Raw genomic sequence first — 6567 nt, forward strand, 5'->3', positions numbered from 1 at the left:
TTGTTGTTAATTATCAAGTTTTATATACGTTTTTTTGTTAATTATCAAAATTTACGGTTTTTTTTGTTAATTATCAAGTTTTAAGTTACTTTACCGTTTTTGTTAAACTAATTAACTAGTTAAAATTAAAAAGAAAAAAAAGAAAAAAAAAGAAAAAATTCCGGTGGCCCGCGGTGCCCCTCTCTCTCCATGATCTCGCTCTCTGTCTGAGACCGGTGGCCCGTGCGCGCGCGGCAGTACCGAGGCCGGCCGGCGGCGTTGAGGGCGGGCGAGCGAGGCGGGCGCGTGCGGTGGGCGAGGGAGGCCGGTGACGTCCGGCGGCGTCGTACATGTGGGCGAGAGGGGGCGGCGCGCGTGGGCCGGGGCGGGGCGCGGTGTGCAAACATACGGCGGGCGACGGCGGGCGGCGTCGAGGGCGAGGGCGACGGCGGGCGGCGTCGAGGGCGACGGCGGGCGGCGTTGAGGGCGAGGGCGACGGCGGCAGGCCTTCGGCGCGGTGTTGAATCGGAGAAGACGAGAAAGGGTTCGGGCCCTTGTATTTATAGCCCCCCCCCCTTTAGTCGCGGTTGGGGAGGCGACCCGCGACTAAAGGGTAACCTTTAGTCGTGGTTGGCCAGACCAACCGCGACTAAATGGTTTTTTGGCGGGTTTTTGCGTTCCCGCGCGCAACGACCTTTAGTCGCGGTTGGCCAGGCCAACCGCGACTAAAGGTATTTTTCAAAATACTTTTTCTTTTTCAAAATCTTAAAAATACAAATAATATATCAAAAAATTCAGAAAAATAAAACTAATTCAATTCAATATGTTAAAAACACAAATATTATATCAAAAAATTCAGAAAAATAAAACTAATTCAATTCAAAATTCTAAAAATACAAATAATATATCAAAAAATTAAGAAAAATAAAACTAATTCAATTCAAAATGTTAAAAATACAAATAATATATCAAAAAATTCAGAAAAATAAAACTAATTCAATTCAAAATTTTATACGCCTAGGCAGGAGTACGACAGCAACGACAGCAGCGACGACGACGGCGGCAACTTAGAAGGCGACGACTACCAGTACAACGGCGGCGGCTATGAAGACTACGAGTATGCATATTATACGCCTAGGCAGGAGTATGACTAAATCACTCCAAATTTCATGTATCATCAGTGGTATCTCGAATCATTCGAAAATGGACACCAAACACATCACGGGTAATATAATTCACATGATCCATTCAACAAAGTTTGGTACAATAAATTATTACACATCATTTCTTCCCTTGTGTCCCTGCTTGCTTACGATTGTGCCGTATCCATGGAGCATCCTCATCATTTAACTTAATGCTTGGGTCGGTGTTCACTTTGAAGGGCGGAATTTCAGCAAACATATTATAATCTTCTGACATGTTTGTCTTGTCCTCCACTCCCACGATGTTTCTTTTCCCTGAAAGAACAATGTGGCGCTTTGGATCATCGCATGATGTACTGATCGCTTTCTTATCTTTCCGTTTCCTCGGTTTGCTACTCATGTCATTCACATAGAAAACCTGAGCGACATCTTTCGCTAGGACGAATGGTTCGTCAAGGTAACCAAGATTGTTGAAATCCACCATTGTCATTCCGTATTGCTGGTCCACCTTTACCCCACCTCCTGTTAGCTTGAACCATTTGCACCGGAACAAAGGGACCTTAAAGGAGGGTCCATAGTCAAGTTCCCATATCTCCTCTATGTAACCATAATATGTGACCTTTTGCCCATTCTCGGTTGCTGCATCAAAGCGGACACCACTGTTTTGGTTGGTGCTCTTTTTATCTTGGACGATCGTGTAAAATGTATTCCCATTTATCTCGTACCCTTGGAAAGTCGTTATAGTCGAAGATGGTGTCTTGGCCAACATGTACAGCTGATCTGCAACATCATTGTCATTCATTAAATGTTTTCTCAACCAACTGCCGAAAGTCTCCATGTGGACCTTCCTAATCCAGGATTCAGGCTTCCCCGGGTTGTCCGAGCGTAAAATATTCTTGTGTTTCTCAAAGTACGGAGCCACCAAGCTGGAATTGGTCAGTACAGTGTGGTGTGCTTCAGTCAGAGAATGGTCGTCCATACATATCGTTGATTTCCTTCCGATCGTGCCTTTTCCACTTAGTCTCCCCTCGTGCCGCGATCGAGGAAGACCAATCGGCTTAAGGTCAGGAACAAAGTCAACACAAAACTCAATTACCTCCTCATTTCCATAGCCCTTGGCGATGCTTCCTTCTGGCCTAGCACGGTTACGAACATATTTCTTTAATACTCCCATGAACCTCTCGAAGGGGAACATATTGTGTAGAAATACAGGACCGAGAATGAAAATCTCTTCGACTAGGTGAACCAAGAGGTGCGTCATAATATTGAAGAAGGATGGCGGGAACACCAACTCGAAACTGACAAGACATTGGATCACATCGTTCTGTAACCGTGGTAGAACTTCTGGATTGATTACCTTCTGAGAGATTGCATTGAGGAATGCACATAGCTTCACAATGGCTACTCGAACATTTTCCGGCAGGAGCCCCCTCAAAGCAATCGGAAGCAATTGCGTCATAATCACGTGGCAGTCGTGAGACTTCAGGTTTTGGAACTTTTTCTCCGCCATGTTTATTATTCCCTTTATATTGGACGAGAATCCAGACGGGACCTTCATACTGCTCAGGCATTCAAAAAAGATGACCTTCTCTTCTTTGGTCAGAGCGTAGCTAGCACGACCTTGAAACCATTCCGGATGCCGGTCATCGGGGTCTTTCAAACGTTGCTGGTCCTGCCGTGCTTCCTTTGTATCATTTGTCTTCCCATACACGCCCAAGAAGCTTAGGAGGTTCACGCAAATATTCTTCGTAACGTGCATCACGTCGATTGCAGAGCGGACTTCTAGGACTTTCCAATATTCTAGCTCCCAGAATATAGATTTCTTCTTCCACATGGCTGCGTGCCCGTCAGCTCCCTTCGGAACTGATTGTGCGCCAGGACCCTTTCCAAAGATGACTTTCAAATCCTTGACCATATCAAATACCTCAGCACCAGTGCGTTCCGCAGGCTTCGGCCGGTGATCTGCCTTGCCGTTGTAATGCTTGCCTTTCTTTCTTACTGGATGAATTTTCGGAAGAAATCGACGATGCCCAAGGTACACGTTCTTCTTACAATTTGGCAAATGTACACTTTCAGTCTCATGTAAGCAGTGCGTGCATGCATTGTATCCCTTATTTGACAGTCCCGAAAGGTTACTAAGAGCAGGCCAATCGTTGATGGTTACGAAAAGCAACGCTCGTAGGTTAAATTCCTCTTCTTTGTGCTCATCCCACACACGGACACCAGGTCTGCCCCACAGCTGTAAAAGTTCATCAACTAATGGCCTTAGGTACACATCGATGTCGTTGCCAGGTTGCTTCGGACCTTGGATGATCACTGGCATCATAATGAACTTCCGCTTCATGCACAACCAAGGAGGAAGGTTGTAGATGCATAGAGTCACGGGCCAGGTGCTATGGCTGGAGCTCTGCTCGCCAAAAGGATTCATGCCATCTGTACTTAGACCAAATCTTATGTTCCTTGCGTTAGCTGCAAAATCTTTGAACTCTCTGTTGATCTTTCTCCATTGCGTTCCATCAGCGGTGTGTCTCAACTCCCCGTCCGACTTACGGTCCTCTTTGTGCCATCGCAACAACTTGGCATGCTCTTTGTTCCTGAACAGACGTTTCAACCGTGGTATTATAGGAGCATACCACATCACCTTGGCGGGAACCCTCTTCCTGGGTTTCTCGCCCTCAACATCGTCACAAGGGTCATCGCCTCTGATCTTATAACGCAATGCAGTGCATACCGGGCATTCATTCAAATTCTCGTATTCACCGCGGTAAAGGATGCAGTCATTGATGCATGCATGTATCTTCAGAACCTCTAAACCTAGAGGGCAGACAACCTTCTTTGCTTCGTACGTACTGGCGGGCAACTCGTTATTCTTTGGAAACATATTCTTCAACATTTTCAGCAAGTTTTCAAATGCCGAGTCAGCTACACCTGCCTGTGCCTTCCATTTCAGCAAATCCAGTGTGTAGCCCAGCTTTTTCAGACCATCATCGCATCCGGGGTACAACGACTTTCTGTGATCCTCTAACATGCGATCCAAATTCTCCCTCTCCTTTTCAGTTTCGCAGCGTCTCCGTGCATCAGCAATGGTCCGACCAAGATCATCAACGGTCTCATCACGTGCCTCTTCTTCACCCTCACCTTCCCCTTCACCTTCCCCTTCACCTTCAGCATCCTCCATGAAAGTATCACCGAAATGAGCAAGATAGCTTTCATCGATGAAATCATCCCCTTCTTCATCTTCTTCCATTATAACCCCTCTTTCTTCATGCTTGGTCCAACAATTATAGCTTGGCATGAAACCGTGCCGAAGCAGGTGCAGGTGAACTTCTCTTGAGGAAGAGTAACCCTTCTGATTCTTACAGTCAACACATGGACAGATAACAAAACCCTTCTGCTTGTTCGCATTAGCCACTACGAGGAAATCTTTCAAACCCGTAGTGAACTCGCGGGAGAGTTGGTTACCGTACATCCATTGCCGATTCATCTGCATTATTATAATATAAAATATATAATTAACCATCATGCATTTGTTAAACTAACTAGCTATAAACAATAGAAATTAAACAATGAACAACACACATGCATATTTTATCAATGACACACATGCATGAAAGGTTCAAGTTGCTAACCGCGATCGAGGAGGAAAAAATAAATGAGGAACCTCAAGTGTGGCTCCAACACTTCATATCATGTTTGTTTCACCCTCTTGGGGCATTTCATCAAACACCTTGTGTGCATAAGAGGAACCAAAAGCAAACCTACACCCCATTGTGAAGCTTGTGAAGAGAAGCGGCACCAAATGGCTAAGTGAGCGTGCTGAACTGGTATATATAGGGGAGGAGCTTTAGTAGCGGTTGGCCTGGCCAACTGCGACTAAAGGCCTTTGGGCACCTTTAGTCGCGGTTGGCCTGGCCAACCGCGACTAAAGCCCCTCACGTGCACCAGCTGGCCACCGAGCGCCCTGGGCCCAGGCCTTTGGTCGCGGTTCGTCTGCCGAACCGCGACTAAAGACTTCATTAGTCGCGGTTCCTACAGTTTCGCGACTAATGGGGCTGGACGGAAGCCTCTTTTTCTACCAGTGAAGGGAGGCACTGCTTCATAGACAGGTACTCTGGAACGTCTCCGGAGCAGGACCTATCGAGAAGGAACGGTGCCGGCAATCAATACACAAACATATGCAACAATATGATGCATGAACATGGCATGAAGATGTGACGTTGTTTGAGCTAATGCAACTAGTAATCATTTGGTTTGAAGTCGATTTGAACCATAAGCTCAAATGCATCTTCAAAGTAGGCTCTTATATATGCCATAATGTGTTTACTCATATTCAGCATGTATAAGTTGGTTTGTCATGCATGAAACTAGTACAGATGGAAAGGTTGCATTTTTCTGATAATTTTTCATATATAAATTATTTTAATCTGAGCTACGGTTGATTTGATATGAATTTTTGAAGTTTAAATCAATTTCTGGAATTTCCTGAATTAAAATAATTCCAGAAATCATTATTCCGTCAGCATTGAGTAAGCATGACGTCAGCAGGTCAACTGCGGCTGGCTAGGGTCAAACCTGACGTGTGGGGTCCACACGTCAGTGACAGGGGTTAAACAGGGGGTTAGATTAACTTAATTAAAAGATTAGGGGGCACCGGGGCCCACATGTCAGCCTCGGGGGGTTAATTAAGCGGTGATTAGCACTAAGCTAATCACCTGACGGGCCAGGCCCACATGGCGGGGCTCAGGCGACGGGGCTCGCCGCCGGCGACCTCTGGACGCGGCGGAGTCCGCGCCTCAAGCCACGGGGACGGCGTCTGAGAGCACCGGGGCGTAGCCCGGGCTCGTCCGCATCCAGGGGAGCAGACGGGAAGCCGCGGGGACGCCGGAGCTCGCCGGAGCAAAGCTCGCGGCGGCGGCCGGAGCTCGGCTTCGAGCGGGAACGAGCTGCGGGGCACTAGGGAGGCTGCGAGCGGGTCCGCGCGACTCGCCAGAGTGCACTGAGTGCAACGGCGAGCTCGGCTGCGGCCTGCGGCGGCTGTGGCCATGACGGCGAGGAGCTGCGGCGGCGATGGCTTCGGCCATGGTGGGGAACGAAGCTACAGTGCGGGAACGAGGGGGAGAAGAGAGGGGAAACGGGGAGATGCTCACGGTGGATCCAACGAAGGCGTCAGCGGGCTCGGGGACGTCCTGCGTGCGGCGAATCGACGGCGGTGGTGGTCGGAGCCCGAGGTGGAAGACGACGGCGACGGCGGCTCCACAGGGCGTCTGACATCTTGTGGCTTGACGGGGAGCTTCAGGCCGAGGGGGCGGAGCTCCTGCGCGTGTCGGGAAGGCGAGGGGAGGCCGGTGGCGGCGGCTGTGGCGAATGGTGGCGACCGACGCGTTCGGACACGAGAGAGAGTGAGTGAGGGAGAGGAGAGGAAGAATCGGGGGAGAGTGAGAGGGTA

The sequence above is a fragment of the Triticum dicoccoides genome, chromosome 7A, assembly GCF_002162155.2.
Source record: "Triticum dicoccoides isolate Atlit2015 ecotype Zavitan chromosome 7A, WEW_v2.0, whole genome shotgun sequence".
Lineage (NCBI taxonomy): Eukaryota > Viridiplantae > Streptophyta > Magnoliopsida > Poales > Poaceae > Triticum > Triticum dicoccoides.